Genomic DNA, 16647 nt, shown 5'->3' on the forward strand with positions numbered 1-16647 from the left:
TTTTGTGCAGTCCTTGCATGGGATTTTGTACGCTACATTGGTTTTGCTCATGCTGGGTATGGGGTCCTTCGTTCTGGTGAATTGTTGTCTGAGAGTGGCTGTTGGTTTGTGTGCTGTTATGAGTCCTAGTGGTCGCAGTAGTCCGGCTGTCAGTTCAGAATTGTTTTTGATGTATGCTAGCGTGGCTAGTCCTTTGGGTTGTGGCATGTCCTAATTCCATTGACAACCAGAAGCGGCAGGCATAAATCACTATAAATGCCGGAGGAAACATCACAGAAGCGCTTCACAGGAGGCTCCCAAGCACGGAGGATGTCACTTCGACAGGGGACGAAATGTCTGCAACACAAATTCCCAGCTCGGCGAACAGAGCTACAACAAGTGGCACCCGAGCTACAAATCTTCTCCCAAACTTTGAATTCATGACAAAATTTAGGAATATGGATTGTTTTATCTTTAATGTCCCTTTTAAGCAATGAAAATGGTTCCTTTTTTGAGTCTTTCTTCATAGGTCAAAATGTCCTCACTTTTCTCAGAATTCTCTCCATGATCTCAATATCATCTTGCATCAAAAGCCAGATGAACAATATTGTAGACCAATAGTATTAAGTTGGCTTTTATCAACAACCCCAATAAAAAGAAACGTCAGGAGCCACTTGGTCACAAAATTGGACATTGCCTCTTGCACCAAAGACTAACTTGTTAACTTTGTCATCAACCACATACTGCTATCCAGCCATGCCTCAGGAAAAATCAAACTTGCTACAATTGACCTCAAACTTCTGTTTGAGTGGAGGTTGAACTTCTGACTCATCTCCTCTCCCGCACAAAGGCAGTCCACTTGCACGTCTATACTATTGGCCACCTCACCCTATCTGAGCTCACCTCATTCATGCCTTTTTTAACCTCACCAATTTTTTCAACTGACTGTCCACCTCTACTCTTTTATCCATAATCCTGCAACCCACACACACAGTTTCACATCAAGAGGGGCTGCCTGACAACCTTATGGGTGTTGCTGGTCTGATCTCGCTAAATCCTATCTCAACCCAGCCACCAATCCCTTACCAAAAGTTTGACTTTTGAAATTCTTATCCTTATGTTTAAACCCCTCCAAGATGGTTTCCATCTTTCGTCTCTGTACTGTACCTTTTGCATAATTTTTCCACTGCCCAGAACTTTTGTTTGAAATAATGTTTAAATTAATGCTGTCCTCTGGAATGATCAACTCATTGGAATAGCATCACAGATAAATAAAAAACAGGTGCAAAATTAGGCAGTCTCTCAAAGGACCCATCACTGACTAATCAATGATTGGCAATGGATCCATACATCTTTGAAAAATAACAAAGCCAGCCAACAGTTTCAAATTAAAAGCTGACAACTTGGGAGCAGCCTTAAGCTTTAGCCGACAAAATGCAAAAAAAACCCCAGTCACATAGTTTTTGTATTTTCAGCTCCAATTATATTGAATTTGTTTGAATGAGAAAAGAAAAAGTACATAAAAGTCCCAAGGGGATGGAGATAAAATTGGCACTGACATGATGATAGGAGTGCAGGGCCTGTTCCCCTTTAAATGTTTGACATTAAAAATGATGTATTCCATTTAATTTTATATAGTTTTTTAAGAGTTCATAAGTTAGACACTTTTAACATTCAAAGAAAAGGCAGTGGCATTTGAATTTTCAACAGACCAATCAGCTCACTGTTCATCTAAAAGTTACCTCAGACTTGTATGTTGCTACCCTGCCTTGGTTATGGAGGTCTTTCCGGTTTCTGGCTGGGTTAGAGAAGCATGATGGGAAAGGAGGGATCCACTCACTCCCATCCCTGTGATCTCAGCACAGTGATACAAGCTTTAGTGGCCAGCCAATGGGAAGGCTGCCAATTAGCATCGGAAAGGACAGGGCTCCATATCCAATCTGTCATCTGGAATGGACATCAGAACAGAGACAGGTTATTCCTTGAACTAGAAGGCTGTCATAGTTACTGAATTAAATGAACCCAGCATTTTCATTTCCTCCTTATTTATGATGGCAGCCTAAAATTCCTGAAGAAGGGCTTATGCCCGAAACGTCGATTCTCCTGTTCCCTGGATGCTGCCTGACCTGCTGCGCTTTTCCAGCAACACATTTTCAGCTAAAATCCATGAATACTTTGAGTCTGATATTGTCCAAACTCTGCCAGCTTCAGCTGTTGTAAATAACTCACAAACCTTTTCCTGTCCAACTACCAGGAAATGGAATGGGATGGCACGGTGGCTCAGTGGTTAGTACTGCTGCTTCACAGTACCAGAGTTCCAGGTTCAATTCCAGCCTTGGGTGAATGTCTGTGTGGAGTTTGCACATTCTCCCTGTGTATGTGTGGGTTTCCTCCGGGTGCTTCGGTTTCCTCCCACAGTCACAAAGGTGTGCAGGTCAGGTGAACTGGCCATGCTAAATTGCCCATAGTGTTAGGTGCATTAGTCAGAGGGAAATGGGTCTGGGTGGGTTACTCTTCAGAGGGTCGGTGTGGACTGGTTAGGTCGAAGAGCCTGTTTCCACACTGTGGGGAATCTAACCTAATCTAAAAATGAATGGGCAACAAAACATTGTTAAAGACCTAATTGGCTGCAATCTCAATTTGTACGAATTGATTTTGCTCTTTTTCCAAAATGTCACTTAGCATTGCTAAAAATTAATATAGTTCAAAAGTGAGCCATTAATATTAGCAAAACCTCTTTCCGTCTACCTTCTGAAGGTCCCATTAAAATGCACTTGCGTATTGGATTTCATCTTATATCAGGGCAATTCACAACAATGCCAATGTAAGGAGAAGCCAACGTTTATATTGTATATATAAGAGGAGAGTAGTGCTTGACTGGCAAGTGCACTCTGATTGGTGGAGCCATTTCCATAGAGAGAATGCATCAGTTAACAATGACTGACAGATAATTGTTAAGATTTGTTTCAGCTTCCAATTTCAGCACCTGCTTACCTTCCATGTTATCGTAAACTGGTGATAGGGTTAAGGTTTGGGTTAGTGTGTGATTACCGAACCATCACTATCATGCTGTATTTTTTGTAAGTGTGTGGACTGGGGAGACAGACCACCCTATTCTTGACCCAATCTCTACCTCTGACCTAATTCATCTCAGCATTGTTTGCCTTCCATTTGGCTCACAGCAATTTTTGATATTGCTCAGGCTGCAATCCTGTCTGAGCTGGTACTTTGTTTCTAGTGTACTCTCATTTATGCTGGTACTATTCTCCCAGTTTCTGTTGCCTCTCTGCCCTGCTTCTTTGATAATTCTGCCATAATTCTTATTCCCTCACCACAAAGGGTTGCTTCAATGTCTTCTACTTGTTTCCCTTTCTACCTCAATATCACTGATTTCCTTCTTCCTGCAGTTGTGCACTTTTAGTCTATGCAGTGCACGTGCCTGTAAAAGGTTCTGCACATATACAAACATATGATTCATAAATGGCAGGAGACTCTTTGGCCCCTCAAGCCTGCTCTGCTATTCAATAGGATCATGGCTGATCTGTTTATGTGCTGAATTCCATGGTCCTATAGACCTTTTTGTTTCATTTTCCAAGCGAGAATTGATCTATCTCTGCCCTCACCATATTCCAAACTTATATAACTCTCTGAGAGAAAACAAATTCTCATCCTCTGTATTGCACCATGTTGAGCACTAATTTTAAAACAGTGCATACCAGTTCTGTACTCACCCGCAACAGGAACCATCCTTTCTATATCCAAACTATCAACACAGCACATCGATCAAGTCACCTCTCACTGTTTTAAGTTCCAGTGAAAACAGGGCCAGACTTTCTAACTTTCTTCATAAGCCAACCTATTCATTCCATATAACAATCTGGTAAATCTCCTGAACCGGATCCAATTAATCGACGTCTTCCCTTAAATAAGGAGACCAGATTTGCATACAGTACTCCAAATATGATCTCACCAAGGCTCTGCATGGTTGAAGCATAACATCCTTTTCTGTCCAATTCCCCTTCTAATAAAGAATAGCATTCAATTAGCATTCTTATTTACCAAGTGTACATGTATTTTATGACTCATGTACTAGTGCAACTAGATCTCTCTGTACCACAGCATTCTGCAGTTGTTCTTCATTTAATTAGTAATCTGCAGTTTTATTCTTCCTGCCAAAGTGAACAATGTCACATTTTCCCACATTACATTCTATCTCCAAATCTTTGCCTACTCACTCAAACTATCTACTGTCTATCTTCCATAATATGATAGCTGTGTGCTTGTGCAACCCTGCCTTATAGAAAAGTCATGCTTTAGAAACAGCACTTAAAGTGTAATCGCATTACAGCCAACACACATTTTAAAAGTTTGTGCTTTAGAAACAGTGTCCCCAATGTGTCAATCATGTTACAGCGAATGCGCATTAACGAAACGTGGTTACAGCAGAATGATCTGGCCACCTGTCTGCATCTTCCTTCGGTCTCCTTCACATGTATACTCCTACCTATCTTTCTGTCATCTGCAAATTTAGCTAACAAGGCTTTGCTCTCCTGATCTAAGTCATCAATGCAAATTGTAAAAAGCTGTGGGATTCCTGTAGGATTAAACTTGTATATTATGCCAATCAGAAACAGACCCAATATATAACAATTGACATCAGTTAGGAACATAGGAAGAAGATTAGATCTTTCAACCTTTCACACTTCTTTTGCTATTATCAAGTTCTATTAGTGCCATGATTCTCATGGGAACAGTGCTGGAGCCCAGGTCACATTTAGTTTTCCAACGTATGCTGAGCGGGCTTGTAAAACGTTGTCAATTGGAATGTATGTAAATGATTTACATCTGTGTTTGCCAAAATACCGCTTGGAGTCTACAATAAATAAGTAATACAAGTTGTGGAAGTAAACCTGCTGAGCAATAGGAAGTCAAAATATTCAACATTGTTGCAACACCAGTCAAAGCTGCTGAGTTTGTTAAGCAAAGAGAGCTTCCATTTGCTCATAAATTTGTGCCTGTGACCTTGAAGTTGTTAGAAGACATTTATTGCTCAAAGAAATATTTGCAATCATGTACTGTATTTACTGGTTTATTTATCCATAATAAGCATTGCTAAAGATTGTTTTAATTCATAAGTGAGCTTTCTGATATTAGGTAAATGTCTTGCTTTTTGCTTATTAATGTACCATTGAAAGTCAATTTGAGTATTGCTGAAGAAAAACTTATTTTGCCAAACCTTTTTGTTTTAACCATTAGGACAATTCACAACAATATCAATGTGAGGAGAAATCAAAGTTTATACCGTATGAAAGGAGAGTGGTGATTGGTGGCAATTGCACTGTGATTGGTATAGAGATTGCTGTAGAGAGAATGCACCAGATAATGATGTTTGACAGTTAACTACCCAAATTTGTTGAAATTTTAAGCCTGGTATATTGAGTTTGAATGGTCATGGCATTGTCCAGAGTAAAGAACCAGCTGGGACCATATGAAATGGTAGCGTTCACTCTGCAGTTTGAGAGGAGAAGATTGCATCAGATGAAATGGTATTATATCTGAGTAAAGATAACTATAAAGACATGAGGAAGGAGCTGGCCAGAGTTAATTGAAAGAGAGCTTTACAGTGAAGATGATGGAGCAGCAGGGTTTCTGGTGGTAAGTCGGGAGGCACAGCAGAAACCTATCCCAAGGAAGGAAAAACAGAGAAGGAAGGACAAGACAACTATGCCAAGGGAAGTCGAGGGCAGCATAACAACAAAGGAAAATGAAACATACAATATAGTGAAGATTACTCACAAGCCAGAAAATTTGGAAGCCAACAGTGGACAAATAACAATGCAATTAGGGGTGAGGGTCAGCTATCTTGTATTATAAAAGAAGATCGCAAGAGTTTAGACAAAAAAAGTTGAGAGAAGCAAGAGTGGACACTAGACTGCAGGAAAATGAGGCTGAAGAACTAGTAATGTGGAACAAAGAAATGACAGAAGAGTTGAATAGGTACTTTGCATAGTGGAAAACAATAGTAGCATAGCAGAACTTCATGAGAATCAGGGCGCAGAGGTGAGTGCCATCATTAAGGGAAAGGTGCTGAGGAAGTTGAAAGCTCTGAAGGTGGATAAATCACCCATACCAAATGGACTACACCCCAGGATTTTGAAACAGATAGCTGAGGAGATTGTGGAGGCATTTGTGGTGATCCTTCAGGAATCACTGAAATCAGGGACAGTCCTAGAGGACTGGAAAATGGCAAATGTGACACCCCTGTTTAAGAAAGAAGAGAAGCAGAATTGTAACATTATAGGCCAGTTATCCTGACTTCAGTCTGAGATTTTAGAAACCATCATTAACACTGAGATTGTGAAGTACTTGGAGGCAAATGCTAAAATAGGGCTGATTAAGCACAGCTTCATCAATTGTGCCTGACAAATCTGATAGAAATCTCCGAGGAGGTAATGAGCCAGTAAAACAAAGGAAAGCCAGTGGACTTGATCTTTATCGATCTCCAGAAAGTCTTTGTCAAGGTGTTGCACGAGAGGCTGCAAAATAAGATAAGAGCCATTGGTGTTAGGGTCAAGGTACTAGCACGGATAGAGAATTGGCTGACTGGCAGAAGGCAGAGAGTGGGAATAAAGGTGTCTTATTCATGATGGCAGCCACTGACTAGAGGATGTCTCCAGGGGTTCGTGTTGGGACCACAACTAATCCTGATATGTATTACCTGAGGGCATTGTTAGTAAGTTTTGCAGATGACACAAAGATAGATGGATGGACAGTGCTTTTGAGCATGTGGGAGACTACAGAAGAACTTGGACAGACTACAAGAGTGAGCAAGTAAGTGGCAGATGCAATACAGTGCGGGGATGTATAAGGTTATGCATTTGCTAGGAAGAATAGAGGAATAAACTATTTTCTAAATGCTGTAAGGCTTTGAAAATCTGAAGCACAAAGAGACATAGGAGTCTTAGTTCAGGATTCTCTTGAGATTAAATACAGGTTAAGTTGGCAGTTAATAAGGCAATTGCAGTGTTAGCATTTATTCAAAGAAGACTAGAATACAAGAGCAGGGACATACTGCTGAGGCAGTATAGGGCTCTGGTCAGATCACACTTGCAATATTGTGAGCAGTTTTGGGCTTTGTAACTAAAGAAGGATGTTCTGGCATTGCAGGTGGCCCAAAAGGAGAAAAATGAGTCTGGAGATAAAAGGCTGGTCTTGTGAGGAGTGGTTGAGGACTCAGGGTCTGTACTTAAAGAAGTTTAGAAAGATGAGGTGGGGACCTAAATGGAACTTACAGAATGCATAGACATCTGGATAGAGTGGGTGTGGGGAAATGTTTCCATTAGTAAGAGAGACTAGAACCCTAGAAGGTGTTCAATCATAATTTATGAACAAGCTAGCCCATTGAGCAAATTAATTTACAAACTATAAAAAAATGGATTAAGAAGGGATATATTAACTTAACTTCATGTCTTCCAGTTTCCTCAGGTTAGGCACCTTTAGAAGATTGGTCCTCACAAATAAATCAGTGATGTCAGCTTTACAATCAATGAGTGATTTCTGTTGATAAGGTCCAGCAAAAAATTCATGACATGCCCTCTTACTATGTGTAAATTTTGTCTTTATTGCAATAGTCATGTGGATTAAAGGAGGATGATATAGCCCAAATCCATGCGTTCTTGCTGTGCATTACTTTGGCATCATGGTACTAGTGATGTAATTCACGGAGTCTGCCAGTTTCACTTGAACCACCTTCTTTGTAAAATATGCGTGTGAGATCTGCTGTCATTCTATTGGCAAGTTACAAACAATAAAACATATTTTTGAACTTTTTGACAGAAACAGGAACACAATACAGCATCATACTTTCATAAGAAATATTTATATATGAAAAAATATTTCAGTATATCTAAATTATATTCTGAAACATCAATAAATTAATTCACTTTATTTCACCTTGTAACTTTATGATTGATATTTAATTTTGATTCCTCACATTTTGATTCCCATCCAAGCCCTGCTACTTCTTTACTGGGAATGTAAACTAATATGTTCTCACTTAGATGACTCAAACTTAATATACCCATACCTATATGTATTGCACAGTTAAGACCTAGACTCCACAGGATGCTTTCATGTAATTATTTATTCCCAGAGTAAATAAAGTGATGTAAATTTCTTTTATAATTATGCTCAATTTATTACAAAACAGCTCTCTTCCAACATTATAATCAATAAATAAATGTTTTATTGAATGCATATGTTTTGAAAAGTTAAATAATGTTTAAAAAATTGAACAAACTAAAATACAAAACATACTGTTGAGGCTCATTGTGACTCAAATTTAGAGGGTCAGTTAGTGCAATTGATTGGATTGCAATGCAGAATAATGCCAACAATGTGGGTTCAATTTCCACAATAGCTGACACGATTTGGAGATGCCAGTGTTGGACTGGGGTGTACAAAGTTAAAAATCACTCAACACCAGGTTATAGTCCAACAGGTTTAATTGGAAGCACACTAGATTTCGGAGCGCCGCTCCTTCATCTATCACCTGATGAAGGAGCGTCGCTCCGAAAGCTAATGTGCTTCCAATTAAACCTGTTGGACTATAACCTGGTGTTGTGTGATTTTTAACACAATAGCTGAGGTTATCATGAATAGCTCTCTTCTCAACCTCTGCACTTGCCTGAGATGTGGTGACCCTCAGGTCAATAACACCACAGTTATTTCTTTCTCTCTCTTTAATGAGAGAACAACCCAAAGGTCTAGTAAGACTATACTGACTTCACCTTTACAAGTAATTCTTCATCATTTCTGAAGATGGTGGGCCGGATTTTGTGGTTGTGAAGGCCGAATGTGACCCTTATCACTGTTCCACAACAATCTAAAGCTGCAAGTAACATTAATTGATTTAAGATTAGATTGCTATTTTTCTGGGGAGGAAATCCCATCTGAGAGACCCACCAACCAATTGGATGACTGACAGCTTAGTCCCAAAAAGCAACAGTGAGGAGTGATAGTCACTGCTGGGAACTGCAGAGCATCTCACCATGCTAAATGTAGTCCAAGATCTGGGATCTCAGCAAGAAAAGGCTCTGGTTTAGGAGGCCATGGAGCCTGGGTTCATCCAAACGCCAGGGCAGACTTCTAGTGGTCCATTGTGCTTTGAATGGATGAAATGGATTCACAAATGGGGTCACTCCGGTTTTGCCCAACAATAGTTCCCATGGCTAAAGATGTTGGGTTTTCTGTTGGACCTCAACCACTATGGGTACAATACATGCAGTGGTGGAATAAAGCCCTTCAGTTAACATTAATTGGCCACTGAAGGGTCTCAGTACACCCATGGACAAGCAAATACCCAAGATCCCTCCTACAGAATCTCAGAGAGGCCAAGAGCAGGTGGTAGTGAGGCCAACCAATGAGTCTTACCTTCCCTGTCACCTCCAAACACACTGGCAATGTAACATGCAAATCACTGCTGGTTTGCAGTTGGCTTAGCATGTCCAATTCATATCATTAGTTGTCTCTTTTTGGTGCATATATTCAGCTCATAGATTCAGAGCATGAACCAACATGTTCAGAGATGGCAGGGAAGGGGACAGAGGAAATTGGCTTGTTATCTCAGCCTTGTGATAACTATTTAAAGTTCAATACCTTGGAAGATGCTGAATCTGGAAAAGTAAATTACTATTCTAAAGAGAAAAGGTGTCCACACAATTTTAATTGCTCCATTCTTTAAATGCAATGCCAACCCTCATTTTAAGTCATGCTAACACATGGTGGTTACACAGTACTGGACAACTGAAGCCCATTTGGCCTACTGTTTCAACTATGCAGAGAATTCTTAAACAGGAGATGCTGTTATTAATATAAAATATCAACTTTTTTTTACAAATATTAAAACAATCAAAAGGTAATTTTTTTCTGGATCTGTTGTTTTCTGGAACTATGCTGTTAGTCCATATTATTGTAAGTAGCAAGTTTTTATAAATTAAAGTCTATCTAACCTGTAGCACTGACCCAGCTATTATAGCACTGAGGGTCAAGAAAACTGGAGGACAATTTATCTCAGACTGTTATCACACATCTCTTAGGAGCATTTTAGAATGCTGCTTATGTGGATTTCTAGTGACCTGCCCGCCTCCTTCACTGAAGAATGATGCAGGGCAACCTAATAAGGGGAAAAATACATATCAAGTAGAGCTTAAAAAAAGCAAACTGGAAAAAGTAAAGATATATGTCTGTAAATGTTTTTATAAATCATTGAAGATAAACTATCCTACTAAGCCTAAGCAATAATTCTATCCCAACTATTGGGTCTGCTCAAGATCAATGGGAGTTTGCCAAAGAACCTATTAACTTGGGCCTCTCACTCCCTTCTCTTACTGGCTTCTTTGTGCCAGCCTCCAGCTTTATCTCCCCAATATCTTACCCTAATTTTCAAATTGCCATTTATTCATCAACTATGTTCATTCAGCTATTTGCAGTCCTTTCACCCTTATTACTTTGATCAATGTGTTTCCATTCTGAATCACAAGCTTGACATTGCTTATTACTGTGACCATATGTGTATATTGGAACAATATAGCTAGTTCTGTCATTCTACATGCACCAAGATAGCACATTTGGCTTAAATCTTAAAAATTATTATCATTAATTACCCTATAATATAAACAGTCACATATTTTAGGGATACAGGTCCTTAGAGCTGTTTTAATGAGGTCAATTTCTGGAGGTTTATTTATTTAAAAATATCACCATCAGTTCCAGCAGTTTAAGAAAAAGGTAAGCCGTAAATGCTGGCAATCTCCATTTAAAAATGTTAAAGATGTTAGGAAGACCCAGCAAGTCAGTCAGCATGGGAAAGAATAGGTTAGAAAGTTTTGGGTTTATATCTTTCATCAGAGCATATCCACTCTCATAAATCTTCATCATCTCCTCATAAATGGTGACTGAACTGTTGTACTTTTCACGCATTTGCCATTTTAACCCAAGCTATACACTGATATTGGGCATGATGTGTTTCATGTGACTGAGGAAAGAGCCCTATTTGATCCCTAATCCTCTCTGAGTGAGCCTGACAAAGGTGTAAGAAGGAAAAGGAATGTATTGTCCCTTCCCCTGTAGAAGCAGACTTCAGACAACAGAATGAATCTTGATTGCAATGTCCCAAATTATCAAAAAGGTGCTGATACTCACTGGCATGTATATGCAATTGTCCAGTTTGATGATACCAGAGGGGCATGACTCTATGTGAAAATGAGACCTCAGGCATGAGCCATCAAAAAGAGCTGAAAGACTTGCATTTATTTAGTGACTTTTACAACATCATATGGTAGCAATGCAATTTTTTGTCATATGATTGCAACTGAAGCAGCAAACATGACATTTAATGGCATAAAACTAGGTCTGACAAACAGCAATGGAATAATGACCAGATAATCTGCTTTAAGGTATGAGGATTGATGAGTAAAAATTACTTTTGACACCATGGTCTTTTTTGAAATTGTACCTTGGGATCTAATGGAGAAGGCAGAGATGTACATCTAAGTAATCAGATAGACTGGGTGTTTTGGAACATCTCATCTGAAATCCTGCAACTTCAATAATGCAGCATTTTCTTAATGTCAACTAAATTTCCCAAGAGTGGAAATCAAACAATTAATTTCCTGCCCCAATGTGATAGTTTCAGCCAGACCACAGTTGGTAGCATCATTTTCAAGTGGAGAAATAATAAAGGAACAATCAAGATGAGGAACTGAACTACTATTTTTCCAACCAACTTAGTACCTATTCGTGGAAAATAAGACTGCGTGTAATGTTAATGTTACCGTAAAGGATGATGGATTGGAATTTATGGTTGTAATTCCCCATTCCCCTCCCCTATGATGAAATGTAGGTTTCAAACTGAATGACATTTATAATGTGTGTTCCGAATCAACAACATGCTGAGAGAAACAAGGTGGGAGTTGGAGCTACCCTACAGTAAATATGAGGTCCTATTCTTGACATTGTCCAGCAGCTCTCACAGTCTCAGTAACAGCAAGACATAATTGTGTTTGCAAGGGGTTCCATGAAGACCACACATTGTGTCTAGACCAAGGTAAGGCCCAGGTAAGGGATCATACCATAGGCAGGGAACAGGAGTGGTTTGATGGGATTTTTTGAGGCCAGGTGAAGGTGGATAAAGATGGGGGAGGTTAACATCTTGAGGTGCTTATGCTCATGTTGTGCACAGAACACCCTTTGAATGATTTATCCTCTTTTACCTCCTGCTTCTTCAACAATGAAATTAAAAGAATGGAGTTCTGATGACTGTCCATGTTCCACAGCCCAGTGTTCTACATTTTAATTTTTTTAAAATTTAACCTTTTGTTGTTGTGGTTCTGTTCACCGAACTGGGAATTTGTGTTGCAGACGTTTCGTCCCCTGTCTAGGTGACATCCTCAGTGCTTGGGAGCCTCCTGTGAAGTACTTCTGTGATGTTTCCTCCGGCATTTATAGTGGTTTGAATCTGCCGCTTCCGGTTGTCAGTTCCAGCTGTCCGTTGCAGTGGCCGGTATATTGGGTCCAGGTCGATGTGCTTATTGATTGAATCTGTGGATGAGTGCTATGCTTCTAGGAATCCCCTGGCTGTTCTCTATTTTGCTTGTCCTATAATAGTAGTGTTGTCCCAGTCGAACTCATGTTGCATGTCATTTGAGTGTGTGGCCACTAAGGAGTGTGGTCATGTCGTTTCGTGGCTAGTTGGAGTTCATGGATGCGGACCGTTAGCTGTCTTCCTGTTTGTCCTATGTAGTGTTTTGTGCAGTCCTTGCATGGGATTTTGTACACTACGTTGGGTTTGCTCATGCTGGGTATCAGGTTCTTCGTTCTGGTGAGTTGTTGTCTGAGAGTGGCTGTTGGTTTGTGTGCTGTTGAGTCCTAGTGGTTGTAGTAGTCTGGCTGTCAGTTCAGAAATGTTTTTGATGTATGGTAGTGTGGCTAGTCCTTTGGGTTGTGGCATGTCCCCATTCCGTTGTCTTTCCCTTAGGCATCTGTTGATGAAAATGCAGGGGTATCCGTTTTTGGCGAATACATTGTATAGGTGTTCTTCTTCCTCTTTTTGCAGTTCTGGTGTACTGCAGTGTGTTGTGGCCCTTTTGAACAGTGTCTTGATGCAACCTCTTTTGTGTGTGTGTTGGGGTGGTTGCTTTCGTAGTTCAGGACTTGGTCTGTGTGTGTGGCTTTCCTGTATACCCTTGTGGTGAATTCTCCATTCGATGTTCTCTGTACCATCACGTCTAGGAATGGGAGTTGGTTGTCCTTTTCTTCCTCTCTAGTGAATCGGATTCCTGTGAGTGTGGCATTGATGATCCGGTGTGTGTTCTCTATTTCTGTGTTTTTAATGATTACAAAGGTGTCATCCACATATCTGACCCAGAGTTTGGGTTGAATTTGTGGTAAGACTGTTTGTTCTAACCTTTGCATTACCGCTTCTGCTATGAGTCCAGAGATGGGTGAGCCCATGGGTGTGCCGTTGAGATAGGAGTTGGCGAGATCAGACCAGCAACACCCATAAGGTTGTCAGGCAGCCCCTCTTAATGTGAAACCGTGTGTGTGGGTTGCAGGATTATGGATAAGGTGTAAAAGAGTAGAGGTGGACAGTCTGTTGAAAAATTTGGTGAGGTTGAAAAAGGCATGAATGAGGTGAGCTCAGATAGGGTGAGGTGGCCAATAGTATAGAAGTACAAGTGGACTGCCTTTGTGCGGGAGAGGAGATGAGTCAGAAGTTCAACCTCCACTCTACAAACCACTATAAATGCCAGAGGAAACAACACAGAAGTGCTTCACAGGAGGCTCCCAAGCACTGAGGATGTCACCTAGACAGGGGACGAAACGTCTGCAACACAAATTCCCAGCTCGGAGAACAGAACCACAACAACGAGCACCCGAGCTACAAATCTTCTCCCAAACTTTGAACCTTTGTTTATAATCAATGTGTTCAGATACATGATTATACCCCTCTGGAGGAGGTGGGACTTGAACCCAAGCATCCTGGTCCACGGGTAGGGACAGTACCACTGCACGTCATGAGTCCTAGCCCAGTGCTCTACGGCAGCAAAGCCAGTTTAACGGCAATAAGTGGCTAATAGTCCTAACAGAGAACTGCTAATAGTTGCCTTACACACTGCAGGATTTGTTGGGAAGGCAGTGGACTAGCCAAACAACATATTTTACATGGTCCCTGCTGTAAACCTGCTCTCTGGAGGATTATAAAATCCCACTCAATTATACTATTTCTGATAATAATCTCTACCTTCCTGCATGTGATTTTCAACAATGTTATTACGATTTTCACCCGCCTTCTACTCCCTCATATTTTAAGGCTGTGGAAATAAATTAAGGGCCTTAACTGGACAATAATTATAAGACTGTCAAACAGGCCTAAGGGTGGATGGGCTAATGGCTGCCTTACTCATTATCTGTACTATGGGAAATCAGCCAGGGATAGACAGAAAGGCAATGGCTGGGTACCTGTCACATTTTACATCTGCACCCCCTTCTACATTCTCCCACCACGCTCCCCCACCCCTCCCCCAACTAAATGAAAATCTGCCATGTGGAGAGCTGCAAAATATGGCCCAATTATACCAATTCTGGCTGATCTTGTTAAATGAGTTAAGCAGAGAAAGGTCTTGCATAGCTGCAGTGCAAGTATTTGGACGAGGCAGCAGACCAAGTCACATGATTAAGAGCTCCTAAGATGCATTATGCGGACAGCATTTGGCACTTATCATTGTGAGATTTCGCTTCAAGGCTAATGTTGTACTGTCCAAAAAAGTGAATTAAAACAGAATTGAGGAGAGCAAACACAAATGTCTGTCTTACATAGGAAGTTACTGAAGGTTTTGACAGGACTCTTGGAAGGAAATTAGTCTGCATAATCTGTTTATAATTAAAGTAGCCTCTGTTTTCCAATACCAAAATTTAATCCATATTTTATTACCAAAGCTACGTGTCTATCATTTACGAACTACAGACGTGTATGAATAGAGTATAATTGTATTAATAAATTGAATTAAGCTTTTTTTTCCCACAGTCTTAATCCAGCAGCAGATCATTCCTCACATCCTGGGCATCTCCCTCCAGAATATTCATTCACTGTGGAGCATGGTCCCCCTTACTAACTGTGAGTTTATTTTGGATGATTGAATTAATGTAGTTGCTTTGATGGAAACATGACTCAAGGTCAAAACAAAACATCATTGTCTGGCTGAAATTGTCTCACTGAAATTACCATTTGTAGTGCTATTGTGACTCTTACCAAAAATCACACCTTGGCATGGTTTCTATTCCCTTTGACTTTCTCCAGTAACCAGAAGGTAATATTAAAATGGGGGAGAAAAACAAGGCACACAAATAATTGCAGGAGACATAGAAGAATACAGCGCAGTACAGGCCCTTTGGCCCTCGATGTTGCGCCGATTCAAGCCCACCTAACCTATACTAACCCACTATCCTCCATATACCTATCCAATGCCCGCTTAAATGCCCATAAAGAGTGAGAGTCCACCACTGCTACTGGCAGGGCATTCCATGAACTTATGACTCGCTGAGTGAAGAACCTACCCCTAACTTCAGTCCTATATCTACCCCCCCTTAATTTAAAGCTATGCCCCCTTGTAATACCCGACTCCATACGCGGGAAAAGGTTCACACTGTCAACCCTATCTAGCCCCCTAATCATCTTGTACACCTCAATCAAGTCACCCCTAAACCTTCTTTTCTCTAATGAAAACATGTGTAAGAAACAGTTAGGTTTCAAGTAGTGTCAGACTTAGAGAGAAAACACCAAGTTCTAAATTAGGTTTACTGTGCTTGTATGTGAATGCACAGTGTTTGGTAAATAATATTAGTTGTGAAAATATAATGTTGTGGTGGTAATAGAGTTCTGACTCAAACATGGTATGACTGGAACTAAATATTCCTGGATTTAAGTTGTTTGTGAACGATGGGCAAGGAAAATTGGAGGTGGGCGGTAGTATTTATTAACAAAAATACCACAGTGCCAGAGAGTTGATATCCGAAAGGGGTTAGGGACTGAATCTACTTTATTAGAAGCAAGAAGCAATGTAGGTTATATTAAACTACTATGGGTCACCAACAAGTGGGAAGGATAAAAAGAAACAATTTTGCAAAGAAATTACAGAAAGGTGTAAAAGCTGGACATAAGAAAAACAGAGCCAATGGAACTAATTGCGAAGGAAAAAAATAGATAAACAAGATACATTGTAGAACAGAACATGTGTTGCAACTTTAGATGAGTTATTTCTTCAGTTTGAAAGGCAGATAAAGAGGTCATAGAGAAGTTGAATAAAACCAAGAAACACAGATGCTAGAAATCTGAAAGTAAAACAGTGACCTTTCATCAGAATTGGACTCAAAAAGTTAACTATGCTTTCTTTCCATAATGGTGCTAGACCTGCTGCATTTCTCCAGCAATTTCTTTTTGTTTTGTCATAGAGAAGTTGAGTCTGGGTAACAAAATTGTAAATAAAAGTTTCAATGCTGGTGGATCAAACTGGCAGAAAAGAAAGGTAAAATTCAGCTATACATAAAATAAGAAAATGTTATATTGAGAAAGTGAGGATGTTCCGCAATTGCTGGAATTATGTTGTTTGG

General features: G+C 40.1%; 1 long non-coding RNA gene across 2 annotated transcripts in view; it reads right to left on the reverse strand.

Annotated features, from left to right (window-relative positions):
* LOC122555859 overlaps positions 1-16647 on the reverse strand; it is a 161555-nt gene that overhangs the window by 36162 nt on the left and 108746 nt on the right. For both annotated transcript variants that reach the window (XR_006313375.1, XR_006313376.1), the window contains exon 2: positions 1722-1926. This is a non-coding gene — a long non-coding RNA (uncharacterized LOC122555859). The remainder of the gene's footprint in view (positions 1-1721; positions 1927-16647) is intronic.

This window comes from Chiloscyllium plagiosum, chromosome 1, assembly GCF_004010195.1.
Source record: "Chiloscyllium plagiosum isolate BGI_BamShark_2017 chromosome 1, ASM401019v2, whole genome shotgun sequence".
NCBI classification, from domain to species: Eukaryota; Metazoa; Chordata; class Chondrichthyes; order Orectolobiformes; family Hemiscylliidae; genus Chiloscyllium; species Chiloscyllium plagiosum.